This window comes from Protopterus annectens, chromosome 4.part0, assembly GCF_019279795.1.
Source record: "Protopterus annectens isolate FY-2018-M chromosome 4.part0, PAN1.0, whole genome shotgun sequence".
Taxonomy (NCBI): domain Eukaryota; kingdom Metazoa; phylum Chordata; order Ceratodontiformes; family Protopteridae; genus Protopterus; species Protopterus annectens.
In genome coordinates, this window is record NC_056733.1 from 1,206,385,624 (window position 1) to 1,206,402,497 (window position 16,874).

General features: G+C 40.5%; 1 protein-coding gene across 1 annotated transcript in view; it reads left to right on the plus strand.

The window, feature by feature from the left end:
* SFXN1 (sideroflexin 1) overlaps window positions 1–16,874 on the plus strand; it is an 800,283-nt gene that overhangs the window by 608,092 nt on the left and 175,317 nt on the right. The gene's annotated exons all lie outside the window — the stretch shown is intronic.

Consider the following 16,874-nt stretch of genomic DNA (forward strand, 5'->3'; position numbering starts at 1 on the left):
TTGAAGGCAATGGCTGTCATCCTTACAAGGATACAAGTCCTTGTTTTCTTGCAAACTCTTAAGTCCACTCGGAGCTTATGAAAACTCTCATGTATTCTTTAACAACCCGTTTGGGAGTCTGTCTTTCCTGTACTGCAGGCTGCTTCTGAGATTCTCAAGAAAGTAAACACAGTTATGAAGTTTGTCATTATGGAATTAAATTTATTAGGAAATCTTTTTCAAGAACAAAAGGTATGCATCCTCCCTTCCCATCTTCATTGACGAGTCTTAAGGATTTTCACTGTATCAAATTCTTCCTTTTATCATACTTTCTAAAAGTCTCCCTTCACAGTTTATCAGTGATTTAGTCCAGTGGCATAATTAATAAGCATAATTAAAGCTGTGCAGCAAAAATAAAAAATTGTATTTCTTAAATTTTATCTAATATCTAGACATTCCATTTACTGCATTTATTACATGAGAAAACAGGGGTATATCATGGGCTACCTACACTTCAGTCAATAATACAGAGATAGTGTTATAGTCTCAACAGTGTAAGATATTACCCTTACAAACACTCCTTCACTGAATCTTTAGCGGAGCTATGGAATTTTTTATTAGATGGCATGCTCCAAAACTGTTACTTGAAGATTTACTCATATGACAAGGTTAACTGCTATCATTGAGAAACTGTTTTTAACACTCTGTTCTAATAACATCTCTAAAGCATGGAACTCCATCCCTCAGAATATACTAAACACAACCAACCCAACACAGTTCAGAAACCTGCTAAAGATCCTTCCAAATGACAACTGGTTATGCTCTTACTCTTCACCAGGCTGAACTTACTTGACATTTCCCCACATCTTCCCACCCCCTTGCCCCTTGTCCTTTTTCCACTTACTTCACTGATTATATATATATATATATATATATATATATATATATACAACTTTTGACAAAATAATTATTGGTTGTTGTAAGTTATCGGACAAACATTAGTGAATAGTAATTCAATTGTATAATATGCTTTCTTTATAATCTGTATAATTCTTCTGCTCTGTAAGGTTTTGTGCTGTTATTCTATGTGTCTTTTATGAGGAGCTTTTCTCCCTGGGCCTCCACTGAAAATGGCAGCTAACCCAGTTGGACTTCCCTGGTAAATAAATGTTGAATAAATAAATAAAGTATGCCATTATATTTTATTTTCTAGGATTTAGGGCTTGAATAGAAGCTTTATCTGTATCTAGTTAGCATAGTAACTGGCTCATTATGACTTTGTCTTGTAAAACTAGCCAGAGGTCTTGTGTGGGCTTCCCGACTGCCACTTAAATTTTGATAGGAGACTATAATCTGAAAAGAGACAGTTTAGGATGAACCCACATTGTGTTTACTGCTGGATGTCCTTCCTTCTTCACTGTTTTAGTATTGATTACATATGAGAAGCATCCTGCCATGGATTCCATAAATCCGTGCAACTTACTAAAACTTGGGCACCTTCCTCTTGCACAGTAAAATCTGATGTATGACCCAAGCGGAAGAATGTGAAGCAGTACATAAGAGACATGCAGATGCTAAAATCCTTAGAACTTTTTTGTTGCCAACCCAAACTGTGAGACTTTGCATCACTTTGCTTCAGTTTGTTAACTGTACACCTTTATGCCAGTTTTCCATTGCAAGCCTAGGGTTAGATGGCCTTTGAGTCTTCTCAGTCTTAGCACATCCTGCTCAACCAACCAGATGACTAGGTTGGCTGGGAAGGGGGAAACCATGGATTATTGTTTCTGAAGGACCTGAGGGCATACCACAGAATTTGGTACAACAGCGGTCTCCCTGTTACTCCCAGGTTCTTGGTCTGTGGGAAAAAAACAGTAAACAACAGCAAAGATGTGAGGAGATAGATGCCCTCAAAGTGAACATAGTAGACTGCCTTCACTTCCTAGTTATTTGAGGAAATAAATGAAAACTCTTAAACTTAGAATTATAAGCAACAGTAATAAATGGTTGAAAACTTCAGATGTAAATTCCTCTTCTATAACTGTACTGAAAAAATAAACTTAAGCAGATTTGTTCGCCAGAATAACTCTGCTTTTTTGTGATAAGCACTTTTGTCCACCAGCAGGAATTAATCAAATCAACTTTTTACAAACAGCTTTAACCCGTGGAAAACTAATTTATACTTAATGAAAACAAAGGATCATAAAACATGATTGATAAACTCATACATAAAAATGGGCCAAAACAGAGAATAACACATGGTAGGTTAGTCCACCAGTATAAGCAAAATGTAACAAAAGACAAATTACAGTCCCACAAGGATGGCTCACAAAAAAAGAGCCAAAAAAATAGGTCAGTCCTGAAACTCAGACCCACCAAGAGAAACTCAGACCCACCAAGATGCAGTCTGTGTTGGTTATACAAAAAAATATTTGTGTGCCTATATTAACAGTAGAACATCTTCACACTCTCTAACCACATGGGACACTGTACAAGTCAGGTAAACCAGATGGCAAAAAATGAATATAAAAAGTCCTAATGGAGAAGCATACTAAAATAAAATAAAATAATATGCACAGGAAATGAAACAAATAGTAAACATATACCTCAGTTCAAAAATCCAGACTCATGCAGTAGTACAAATACTTACTAGTCCTTACGACTTTACGACTAACACTGCAGCATCAGCAATCACAGCCAAAACAACCAGTCAAAAAAATAGAATAATAAAAATAGCCACTGCTAAAACAGTAGTCAATAGTGATCATACAAAAAACAAAATAAGAAGTTCTATCCCGAAGAAATGAAATGAACCAAAGGACCAGGTCCTTAGCTGCCTAAAAATCAATAGTGCAATTCAAACTAAACTAAAAAATGCTAATAAAACAAAGTCCGAATAAACTGTTGTGCAAAAATGGTAATTAAGTTCTAATCTGTTCCAGACAAAAACAAGGTGTAACAAAACTCCCTTCACTAAAGACCATTTAGCATCAAGGTGACAACAAGACCCTTGTAGAAGGAATTTGAGAACCGGAGTGATAAACTAAAACAAAGTCAACAAATCCGAGAACCAAAGTGAAAGAGTGTGTGTGTGTGTGTGTGTGTGTGTGTGTGTGTGTGTGTGTGTGTGTGTGTGTGTGTGTGTGTGTGTGTGTGTGTGTGTGAACAGGCAAATGAATCAAGAAAAAAGCACCTACCACAGTATCTTTGGAAAATATGCAGTGTAAAGAAACATAACAGTTACAAACAAAAAACTGTAATCATATGATTTTGCTCATAGAGCTTTATCATATTACTCGAGCATCTAGTATATCAATAATACACTAAAAATATATGGGAAAAAATGATCAATAAAAAACGAGAAAAACAAAAAATGTAGATGAATATAGAAGAACAGATAAGCAGAAACAATCAAACATAAAAGCATAAAACTATCTGAGAAATGTGAAGACCAGAGCAGACATGGTGTGTCATATAACAAAATCATTTATCATCCAGTTTCCTAAGCTGAAGAATGCATTTAATAGAACAACCAGAATTAAGTCCATCAGCAGATTAAACATGCCTCTTCATTTGCCAGTCCATAGTGGAATTGGTATGACTTTTCACAGAGGCTTTTTTTAAGGGAATCATGTCCCTGAATCCCCCTCAATTCTTCTCCTCTCGTATCACATCATCTCGTCTTGTCTTCTTCTTCCTCACTTTAATAAGAGAGACAGAGTTTTCTTCTCTGAGGAGGAAGATTCAGAATCAAGAGTAGATTATCTGGCATGTTCCTCCCAGATCTGCTCCCCAGTTAGGTATGAATCTGAGGATGATGACACTGTTTCCTGAATCTTCTTCAGAGACACTGTTCTATTGCAGCACTTAAAATGTGAGGGTAAGCAGATATCTGATGTGTCTACAAATGAGCTTGACTAAACTGGCCATTGGTTATAGGAGAATATCATGCTGCTAATACATAAAAAAATTAAGCATATGAGATTTGGGAGAGATAGACTGAAGGGAGAATATTTAATGAAGCACACAGTGATTTGAAACTGTGGATTCATTTAAAGACCTTGGTATATGGGTAGACCCATCTTGGAGCTTTCATGATCATATCAACCAGTTGGTTAATGATAATTATAAAACTAGAGGCTATATAAAAAGATTTATGAAGTCTATGAAACTAGAAATAATGAAATAATTTCATTGTAACCAAGTTACATTAGACCGAAACTAGAGTATGGCATAACAATATGGAAGCCTTTTAAGAGACCTAGCATGAACAGTCTTTTATAGCTGTTTAAGAGGAGACCTTTATTTAGATATATAGGACATTTAGAGACAACTGATTCTGGGAATGTTTATGGTTATCAAAAAGTAGAGATTCATCAGACTGCATGCATAGGAGATTATATAGGAATGAGAGCTGTACAAATTGGTTCTCGGAGAGTAGCTGATGCATGGAATAGACTACTAAAGCACTAGTTTAGGTATTTTAAGAACAACTTGAATAGTTGTTATGGGTGTGACTTGTTTTGTTATATTGGCAGGCTAGAAGGGCATTTTACCCTTGTCTGAGATGTATGTATACATGTATGTTAATCAAAACTAAATTTCGTAGGACCCAAGGGTCTCCTTAAAGGCAAGTCTGCCAGTTTGTGACTATCTGCATCAGCTCCCCTGTCCTCCATATCACCCTGACTCCTCCTCTTCTATCAAAGAAGCTTTCCATGACTTTCCTTCTCTCTCCCTGTATGGAGACTGGTAACTTCAGACAAATTGGTCTTCAACATCATAGGGAAAAGTTACAGACTAACTTGGCTTCTACATCCAGTCCGTTTGGATATTCTGTATGTGCCAAGAACCAAACCAAGAACACCTGGATGTTCTTTGTGTTTCACTGTTGCAGTCATTACATTTGGGTTATCTGCTTGCACGTAGCCCTCAGTCATCCTGATTAACAAAGTCTTGGGTCCTGCATCAGTCGCTGTACCTTCTTCCATGACGTCAGGTCGTCAAGGGTATAAAACTTGCAGCCAACACCATTACATCAGTCTTTCTTGCCGTGCGGTGCCCGAAGCAGAAGCGGTTCGCAAGTGCCGGTCGGCCGACTCCTGAAATTTTTGTTTTCGAGTTTCAGAACCAAAGTCTTCAATTAAAGCTAAGTTCCCCGTTGGGGAAACTTTTTCTTGTTCCTTTCCGATGTCAGTAAAAGTTAATAATTGCATTACTTATGTAAAGCAAATGCCTCCTAAAGATTTTCATTCGTACTGTATTCCTTGCCTAGGCCCTGACCACGATGTACCTTGCTGTCAGTTTTGTGCTTTATTTAATCAGCACACTATCCGTCACTGATATATTTTCACCTCTAAATATTTCGGTTCTCGGTTTAATTTTCCAGAAATGTCGTTGGTTAGCCATCCGACTACCAGGATTCTGAAAAAACGCAAAGATAAAGATAGAGACAGGCCGCCGAGGTCCAAAACTGACTACGATGCTTCTCCTAGGCCAGTCGCCAGTTTGCCGGTACTCAGTGAGGCATTTTTGCAGCCCCTGATACCCACTAATTCTGATTTGCAGGCCTCTACTGAGACCCATTCGGAGTCCAGTATGCCGCGGGATGCTTCAACTATGGAAACCGTGGATGTCTGTACCTTGAATGGGTCCAGAGCCGCTGTGCAGGCACCGGCTTCTGAGGGTGTATTCAGGCCTATGGACTTGCATATTAAACCTACGCCTCCTTCTTTACTTAGGCCTAAATATCGATCCATGCCTAAAAAACCGACGCCCAGGCCACATGCTCAGGTCTCTATGCCTAAAAAAAAATGATAAGAATGGCTGAAGATCTAATAACTCTAATCAGGGGTAGCCAACCCCCCCCCCCCTTTCTAAGAGGCCTAGGACTGAAGTCGATTATGAATCTTCTTCTTTTTTTTCTAATTCTTCTTAGGATCTGGATGTGCCCTTATGTACTTATGAAGATTCTGATGCAGAGGACTCCATTCCGTCTGCTTCCCCTCCTGAGGATTTTTCTTTTTGCTAAACCTTATATACTCTTAAGGGAGCATTTCCACTGGGAAAGCCAGAATTTTTCTGATTCAAAAAAGAGGCTTAGGGATTTCTTTCTCCTACCTCAGCATAGGCCTTTAGCTGTTCCTCCTGTACTACACATTGTTGATGATGCTTTTTCAGAATCTAGTTTGGCCCCTGATTCCCTGCCTCCTGCTCCCAGAAAACCTGACAGATACTACAGGGTCCCTGAGTCCCACAAGTTCCTTTTCAAAAATCCTATTACAGATTCAGAGACTATTTCACAGGGGCCCAAGGGCATTAAGGCTTATACTGCTAAAAATCCTACCCCTTCTGATAGAGACTCCAGGGCGCTGGATACATGGGGGGCGCTGGATACATGGGGTAAGAAGGTTTACACTTCTGCAGCCTTGGCCATTAGGGCTTTAAACTGCCATTTTCATATGTTAAAGTATCAGCAACATGTTATTGGACTGCTTAAACAGAAAATGATGTTGATTCCTGACTGTGTGGAAAATAAAGAATTACAGGATTTAATGCATTCTGTTGAACAAGTTGGAAAACGTACTTTGCAATGTGGTTTTGATTCATCAGAGGCCTCTTGCAGGGTTGCTGTTACTGGGTCTGTGCTCAAAAGGCATGCTTGGCTTAAGGAGGAATGTTTTGCCTGATCATGTTAAAGCTAAATTGTTGGATGCTCCTTTAACTCAGGACTGCCTGTTTGGCAATAAGGCTGAGGAAGTTCTTAAAAAGATGGAAGATAAAGCTAAATCTATGCAAACTGTTAAAGATTTTTTACAAGTTCAGCCTCCTAGATTTAGTAGGCACTGGCCCTCTAAGAATTGGTCCTTTCCAGCCCCTTACAGGTCTTCTCAAGCCAAAGCCAGACACAGCAAAAACCCCAGGTTTCAGTCCCAGGGGACACACAGAATTAAGCAGTGGGGGGCCTCCACTTCCAAATCTGGGAATAATAAGACCCCCCCCCCCATGGTAAACTGTCTCAATGACTTCCTTTTAAAATTTCCAAGCACTTATCAATTGACTGCCCCTTTCGGGGGAGATATTGCTTTTCATGCAAATAATTGGAAACTCATTACCCAGGACAAATAGGTTTTAAATATAGTGTCCCAGGGATACAGATTTCACTTCCACACATTGCCAACACCAAGTGGGTGGCCGGATCTACCCCCAAATCAGTGGGCAGAGGCCCAAAAATAAGTACTTTCTCTCTAAAGCATGGGGGCTATTCAACTGGTACCAGAAGAGGAAAAGGGTCAAGGTTTCTACTCGAGACTTTTCCTGGTACCCAGAAAAGACAATTCATGGCGTCCTATCCTGGACCTGTCTATTCTAAACACAAAATTCAAGATGCTGACTCTTCACCAATTACTTCCTATGCTAGGTATAGATGCCTGGTTGGCAACACTAGATTTAAAAGAAGCATACCTGCACATCTCAATCAGGGAATCTTGCAGAAGATACCTATGCTTCAAAGCAGGCTACACGCACCATTAGTTCTCTGCACTGCCCTTTGGCTTATCTACTAGGCCCAGGTTATTCGCAAAGTGCCTAGCTCCACCAGTTATTGCATTTTGCAGGCAAAGAAATATTCAAATATACTCATACCTGGACAATTGTCTAATTCAGGCAGAAAGCCAGGACATACTTTTGAATCATCTGGCCTTTGTAAAAAGGGTTCTAACTTGTCTGGGGTTCACCATAAATGAAAAGAAATCAAACCTGGTACCCTGTCAACAAATTATATTCCTGGGAGCAAGCGTGAATACAACTTCCCAGATGGCTTACCTCATGCCAGAGAAACAAATTAATGTGACAACCTATTTCAAACAAGTGGCCACAAAAACCCTACTATATCTGCAAGACAAATACTGCAAGCCTTGGGGTTCGAAACAGTTACCAAGGCCATTGATGAGGGAAAGGCAGTCCATACAGCCTACCTTGACCTTGCAAAAGCTTTCGACACAATACCCCACTCGGGTATCATAGAGAAACTTACCAGCTTAAATGTAAACCCATATGTCACAAGATGGGTTGCAAACTGGCTTAAGGACAGAACCCACAGGGTTAGAGTTGCTGGAGCCATGTCAGACTCCAAGCCGGTTACAAGTGGTGTCCCACAGGGCTCAGTCCTTGGCCCCCTATTGTTCGGCATCTACTTCTCAGAAGTACAGGCAAACATAGGAGGACTATGGCTGACAAAGTTTGCGGATGACTGCAAACTGGGTGCCATAGTGGATAGTACATCGGACACAGACATCCTTCAGAGGGGTCTCACGGAAACTGATAGCTGGTGCCATAGCCATGGCCTGAAGTTAAACTCAAAAAAGTGTATAGTCATACCCTTCGGGAAAAACAAGGTAACCCCAAGCTACCATATAGATGGCAACCCACTAAGCACAGAAGAGGCTATCAGGGACCTGGGTACCCAGGTTGACAGTGGCCTCTCGTTTGACACTCACGTTGCTAAAGTGGTTCGAAAGACCTTCTACATTGCCCATCTGATCATGAAGGGATTCACATCCAGATCAAGTGAGGTTATTGTTCCCCTGTACTCTTCACTTATCAGACCAATGATCGAGTACAATGCCCCGTTCGGGATGTATCTCACCCGACACCTGCAGCAATTGGAGAGACCCCAAAAGTTCCTCACCAAAAGGATAAAGGGACTCCAAAACCTGTCATATACTGCCAGACTGAAGAAACTCCAACTCTATTCAGTTGCATACCGTCTGCTCAGAGGTGACCTGTGCCTGACATACAAGGCCATGACCAACCCAGAATTAATGGACATGCTCCACCTCAAAAAATCCAAATCCACCAGAACCACTAGAGCAAGTGACTTAAACCTTAGCACGGATATAAATAGGACGTGCTGGAGGGATAGATTTATCACCCAGAGACTCCCCATGCTGTGGAATAAAGTCCCAGTCCATGTGAGGCAGAGCACCTCGCTGGCTCTGTTCAAGAGAAATCTTGACCGGTGAATGGGAGATCGTAGGTTTACCCCGGGAATCATCTCTGTGTCACTGCTGGACAGAGGCACAGCAAACTAATGGGCACATTATTTCTAACATAAGGGGTGGCGTAAGCCACATAACTTTGGGCTAGGCTTATAAATGCCTTAGGGCAGATAGCCTAGTATAAACCTATGAACCTATGAACCTATGGCCTTCTGCATTCTTCTAATTCCATATGCAAGACTGCATATGAGGAAACTACAGTGGTATCTAAAAAGCCTATGGAGTCAGCATTCTCAAGACCTAGAAACAATGATTCCTATCATACCTTGCCTACGCCTAGAGTTCCTTTGGTGGGCAGAGGCCTGCCACCAAAACAAGGGACTACCTTTCACACCACCCCCTGCCACCCAAACCCTAACAACAGACTCATCAGACTGTGCATGGGGGGCTCACCTGGCAGGGAAGTGCATTCAAGGCAAATGGAACCCAAGTCAAATGCACTTGCATATCAATCAAAAAGAAATGTTAGCTGTACAGAATTCTCTGACAGCCTTCAAGGACCACATTCTTCCAGGACAACTAATGGTAAGTTTGCCTCCCCCCAGAACTAATAATTGGACAAATTTTGCACAAGGACTCCCCACAAACAAGCCTGGAAAGTGGATGCTCTGTCCTTCAGCTGGAAAAACCTGTCAGTCTATGCCTTTCCCCTCTGCCTCTGCTCTCCAAAGTACTACTAAAAATCAAACAGGACAAACCAAGGATGATTTTTATTGCTCCAGACTGGCGGCACCAACACTGGTACCCCCTCCTGTGGATTGTGTCATGGTTATCTCCATGGCACCTGCCTCAGACTCCTTCCCTGCTGTCTCAGCAGGAGTACCAGATTCTGCACCCTTAGCTTCTAACACTGAACCTTGCAGCCTGGCTAATTACTTAATCTCTCCTTTACCATCCCTCAGCAAACCTGTGATGTGTATCATTTTAGAGGCAAGGAGGCCTAGTACTGGAAAATCTTATGCTGAAAAATGGAAAAGATTCTGTTCCTGGAACCAATCTCAAGGGTTGAGCACAGCAGCACCCAATTTACCTCAAATTTTACAATACTTAACTGAGATGCTTCACAAGGGCCTGTCTTTTTCCTCCATTAAAATCCATGCCTCAAGCCATTTCAGCTCATTATAACACAGAACCTCCCCTCTTCTTTCATCCACTGCTCAAGCAGTTCCTCAGAGGGGCCAAAAATTTGAGACGACCCAGCATACCTCTCAACTGTCCCTGATTTTGACACAGATTTTAACTCTGTCCCTCTTAATCCCTCCTAAAACTAGTGACTTTTGGAGGAAAGGTGGTAAATTACACTTCATGAATAATGACAATAATTAAGAGTTATAAACTTCTTTTACTTCAGGAAATGTGTATTAATTCATATGCTCTGATTCTGTCAATGTTTCAAGTTAATAGCACTAATATTTTAAAAGTGTCCCTGATTGTCCCTGATTCTGTTGAAATTTGTCCCCAATTGGTTGAGAGGTCTGCCACCCAGGAGAGCTCCAACCCTAGCCTGGGACCTTAACTTTGCCTTGGAGAAACTCACTCTACCTCCTTTCGAGCCAGCTGCTACTGCAGACTTAAAATTTCTTTCTTGGAAAACCGCTTTCCTTTTAGCAATCACTTCAGCTAGAAGAGTATCTGAATTACAGGCCCTTATGGCAGTGGAGCCTTTCATCATCTTTCATGTGGACAGGGTGTTCCTCAGAACCAATCCATCCTTCATGCCCAAGGTGGTATCCAGTGTGGCTCTTAATCAGCCCAGTCATTTGTCAACCTTCTTTCCCAATCCACAGAATAAAAGGGAACAGATACTGTATTCCTTAGATGTGCACAGACAACTTAGATTCTACTTGGACAGGACTAATCCTCAAAGGAAATCTAAACAACTGCTGGTGGCATTTGCTGCAGGGGCAGAGGGGAAGGCTATTTCAAAGCAAACCATTTCTAAATAGATAAGCCATTGCATTCATTTCTGCTATAAGCACCATGGCAAACCTATCCCTCAGGGGATCAGACCTCACTCCACCAGGGCTGCCTCTACCTCTACAGCCTTTCTCAGAGGCGTCCCTACCAGGGACATCCTAGAAGCTGCTACCTGGAGTTCTGTACATACTTTCACCAAGCATTATCATTTGCCAATTTTCTCTAAATCCAGAGCTGGCTTTGCCACTGCACTCTTGCAGGGCCTTATAGCTGGCCGTAATGCTATCTGAATTCCTACTCCCAACCATAGCTTTGGGAATCTACCCAAATGTAATGACTGCAACAGTGAAACACAAAGAACATAGTACAGTTGTGTACACTTACCATAAATGTAGACGTTCGAGTGTATTCACTGTTGCAGTCCTGGTCACCCTGCCTCCAGCCCCCTAACTTCTTTTGGCTATACCTCTACTTTCCTTTACTATGCTTAAAAGCCTTTTCGGTGTATTTGCTTTTTTGTTGGAGGTATATCTTTGTACTTTTATATGTAATTGCTTCCCATTAGGGGGGCACCTGACATCTGGGGCAAGAAAAACTGATGTAATGGATTCGGCTGCATGTTTTATACCCCTGACGACCTGACGTCATGGAAGAAGGGACCACAACTGACGCAGGACCCAAGACTTTGTTAATCAGGCTGACTGAGGGCTACTGCAAGGAGATAACCCAAATGTAATGACTGCAACAGTGAAACACGAAGAACATCTACATTTATGGTAAGTGTACACGACTGTACTTTTTACCCATCCTAAATGAGTTGTTCTGTTAGGAAACTATAGAAAGATTTAACTTCCACCAGCAGAAAAAGTTTAATTCAAGATGCTTTATGGTTCCAGAAAGTAAGGCATCTGGTGACCCATTCTGTTTTTATTAGTCCTCGACACCTTCTTAATTGTGCTAAAATTTAAGATGTCTACAAAGTCTTCTTCCACTGATTCTTCGTCATGCTTTCTTGGTTACCCCAGGCATAACACATGCATTAACTTCATATCCCTATTCACACATGACAGGAAATACTTGAGATTGTGTGTTGTACAATTTCAATTTCAGTTCCTTGCTTTGTCCTTTGTTTTTTTTCTCTAACACTCCAAGGGTATTCACCAAATGTCTAGACCCAACCATAGGTTTCCACAGGCTTCAGAGTGTACATATTTACCCCTCTTTGAATGATGTTCTATAGGCCTCCTTCTACTTCTTCACCTGGATCTCAAGTTTGCCATGGACCTTTTATCTTCACCACAACTTTACAGTAAACTTGAAAGAAATGTCTTTCTTCCATCTCTGGGTCTGTTATTTCTGGGTTGACAGCTGTGTCTATAATGACTTTTCATCAGCAGGGTAAGATGCACTTTGTAATTGTTTACTTTCAGTCTCTGCTTCCCCAACAGTTGACCTAAACAAGAGAGTAACAGATGTAATTATTTAGCCATTTTCAGGTAATCTGCACATAGACTACAGGGAACCTCATTTGTCCTGGAGTACATAACTTCTATTATTCAAGTGATACCTTTTGCCAGACTCCACTTGAAGAAGATTCAGTGGTATCCCAAGTCTGTTTGGGCACATCACTGCCACCCCCTGAACTTCCCGATTCCATTGTTGCCTTTTATGAAAAAGGGCATTTTGGTGAATTAGACAGACATCTTTCTCTCCAGGAGTGCCTTTTGTAGTTCCTTCCTCTTGCTAGGAAGCCTCCACAGATACTTTGTATGTGACATGGGGTGTATGTGCAGTGAACATAAAAGTCCACGGAGTCAAAACAGGGTAGGAAACCTCACATAAATGTCAAAAACAAATGAAAACTCTGATCCCCGGGATTACTCCAAATCCTCATGGAAAATACCACTGTAATGTACTATGTCAACAAATGGGGTGGGGGCAAAATCTTATCACCCCTGCAGACTTGTAGTGGTAGCTTAGGAGCTTAGCTTGGGTCATAAATCAGATGCATGGCAAAAGAGGAAGGTGTCCAAGCTTTGGTATGCTGGTCAGACTTATGGTATCCTTCAGGATACTTCCCATATGTAGTCAACACTGCAACAGTGGTCTACCTGGACATCTAATGTTATGGTAAGTTGTTTTACAACTGTAGTTTCTGAGGTGTAGCTGAACCATGGTGGCCTTCTGTTATGAAAGCAAACTATTTCATAGAGTCAGACCAGTGGAAGATTTACTGAAAACGTTTGCAAATTAACCAAATTTAGAAATACCAGAAGTGAACAGTAAAAGGCAATTGCTTCTTTTGTTGCAACATATTTATTTCAGTCAGTAACTAGTTATAAATAACAGGATGTAATTCTGTTGACAAGTGACATTTTTAAGTCTTAGTATAGAGTGTATGAACATTTGTAAAGCAGCATGCATTGTAATTACCCATTCAACAGACTTAAATTATCATTTGGATGTAAGTAAATGTAAATGAGTCCAGTGCCATTTGCTTGTTTATGAATTCACATATCTAGCTTACTGGTAATAATTCAGTGTAGTGTTTATCTGCACTGGGAATGTTTAGTGCATATGTTAAACAACAGCCAAAGGTGCAATAGGAATTACAACTGTAAGCTCAGAAAGAAGTCTTTTCCATAGCAGGATTACAGAGAGAGAAGCGTCTCTAGTAGCAGTGTCTATATGAAGACTATCTGAAGGTGATACTGATGGGAATAAATTACTTTTGATGCATTTTTTTCTTGGTTATAAAGAAGAGTGGAACAGTGTTTATACAGAAATTTGTATATCAAGTATATGGTGGCAGAATCTCTTTCGATGATCGAACTTTTCATTTGGAAAGTTGAGTTTTTTATTGTTGTTTGTAGAATGGGTCTATATATAATACAACAGTTTTTCACCTATCCAGACTACAAGCATGTGTAAAAGGTATGACTGGGGTATAGAGGAGCATTTTTATACCAGCAGCCATTGTATTTTATTTTGGTTTATAATTTTACAGCAGACTCGCTGAGTTGTAGCTTTGCTCTTGCACAGCCATTCCATAGGATACTGATCAGAGTCCAACTGTCATCTCTCTCTACTCTTCCCTCATTAGGCCAATCATCAAGTATAATGCCCCATTTGTTATGTACCTCAGTAAACACCTACAACAGCTAGAAAGGCCACAAAAGTACCTCACAAAGAGGATGCCAGGCCTTAAACACATGCCCTTCATGGACAGACTAAAAAAACTCCAGCTTTTCTCTGTCTAATATAGTCTATTAAGAGGCGATCTCTGCTTCAATTACAAAACCACATCTGATCCAGCCCTGGTAGAAATGGTACACCTAAAGAAATACCAATCCCTCCACACCACATGCTCCAGGAACCTCAACCTCATTACCACAATCAACAGAACATGCTGAAGGGACAGGTTCATAACCCAGAGACTTGCGTGTCTAGCAGAGCACCGCACTGGCTCTTTTCAAGAGAAGTCTTGAGTGGATGGGAAATAGAAAGTTCACCTTGGGGATCACTCCAGTGGCTCTACTTGATAGAGGCATCAGGAACTAACGGTGGCATGATGCCAGGTCACTTCTATGGGCTAGGCTTGTAAGAGCTTCAGGACCATTGGCCTAGTACACACATATGAACTAGATCTCTTGACAGCTGAAATCACTTGCAGAAATATGGAAGGCCTCATACAAATTTTTTTCAGTGATAGTTACTAGGGAATTTCTCCATCCATCTGCATCTAACATGTTTTTGAAACCACCTGTATCCAAGACTGGATCATTTATGAATACTAAAAAGTATAGTGTGCCTAGTGGTGAACATTGTGATGCACCAAAAGGGATGTTGGGTGTTAGTTTGGATATGACCCGCAGCTGCCTTTGAAAGTGTCCTTTTCTGGAAGTGGAAAGAGTTGTAGGACTGCACTTTCTGAGTAAATGAGTGTGCTGCATAGAGGTCAATGCTTTTCATACACCTGCTACCCCAGCACTGTTGTATAGTCCCATATCCTTATAGCATATCTAGATGCCTACTGCATGTGTGTGGGACATGTAAATGTCAGAGTGCATCCAGTTGCGTGCATTCTGATATTGACATGTAAATGTCAGGGTGCATCCAGTTGCGTGCACTTTTTTCTCTAATTTTGAAACCGCAGTGAAGTCCTAGTTCAGTTTTTATTCTGTCTAGTTCTGTTTATATGGCTGTACACAGAGGTGTAGATAGGTATTCTGATGCCTAGTGCCATCCTCAGATCTGGCATCCTCTCCAGTTTATTTTTGCCAAAATGAAGCTCTAAAGTTCTGTAGTGTTCTTGAAACTAAAAAAAGCTCTTCTATATTTCTAAACTGTATTAACCAGCTTGCTACATTATTTTGATTTTTATCAGAGCTGTTCATGTTTGATCAGATTTAGAGGTGATTTATTTTATGGTACTTTTCTGTGGCTTGTCACAAGCACCCATAATGGCTTTTTTATGGGGGGGACATATTATTAAGGTCATGCCATCCTAAAGTACAAAGAGATCCATTTGCAATGGTGAGCAGCAGAGACATAACCAGAGAGGTGGAGAAACCAGCTGAATTGCTTGAGGATAGTGATGAATGCAGTTGGATAGGAAGAGCTGGTATTTCTTCTGAGGGTGCAGTCATGATCTCTGTGAATTCTGCTGTAGGGCCAATGTGAAGATCGCAGAGCAGTCACTAAGGCACTCAGTTTGTTCCAGAGCTTTGGACGTTTTTTTGTAACAAGGAAATGACACAGTCTAGAGTGCTTTCCACTTGTATAATTTTGTCACATCTTGGTGTAGATGTGATTTGCTGTGGTATTCCAAACAGATGAACTTTTATATGTGTATAACGTCAGCAGCACTTCTTTGGTCTGTATTAAAATCCCTATGGGTGATGCAATTGAACATTTGTTAGTTGTCAAGAGAAGGAAACAAAATTAGAGTAGGTTGCCAGATAAGGTATTGATTCATCTTTCTTATCTAAATGACTTTTTACCTTTTTCATTTCAGCAATCTTAGTAGAAGCACTCTGTTACAGCCTTGTCTTCAGAGTATGTTCTCCTGGATATTGTGACTTCTGCAAAGTATAGAAGGTCATTGGTGTGAGAAATCTGAGAATAGTCTTCTTTTCACTTACAGTTGAGTGAATTGCACCATCATTAGAATTTTATTTTTATTTATTTATTACATTTGTTAACTGGGAAAATCCGACGGGGTCAGGAGCCCATTTTCAGCGGAGGCCTGGCGAGAAAAGCTCCACAAAAATACAAATATACATTGTAAGACCATATTTGTTCACTGTATAGTAATTTTAGATATTAATATACAATTTTACTTACAATAACATAAGACAGTTTAGATAAAAAATTGATACACAGAATAGCATTTTTGACAAGATTTGATAATTAGCCTTGTAAACAGTTTCTTATAAGTAGTGTCAGCAAGGTAGCAAGGAGGGAATTAATACAAAGGAATATTTAATTGGAGTGGGATCAGGGAGAATTTGTAGCAGTAGTGACAAGAAATACCTGGAGGGAATGTGGATAGGAGGATTAGCTTGTGGTAAGGCAGGATGTGTCTTTCTTTTGTAACAAACATAAGGTTGTTGAAGTAGCTGTAGTCGGTGGTGGTGTTTGCACTGATAAGAGGTAAGTATTACCTGAGGCAAGTGCCAGAGCAGTATTATAGGAAAATAAAGAGATGGCACAGGTGTAATCCTAGTTAAACGTCTGCTTATAAAGTAACAGGGCATCATAATGCAAGGAAAGCTGTAAAAAAATATCTGTTATAACTTCTAGAGATACTGTAGGAAACAGTTGCAGTACATCTTGTAACAAAACACCATTATCTGTATCTGAAATTGTCATACTCTGAAGTATAGTGGATGAGTTGGACTCATTACAACCCAAGTTAAC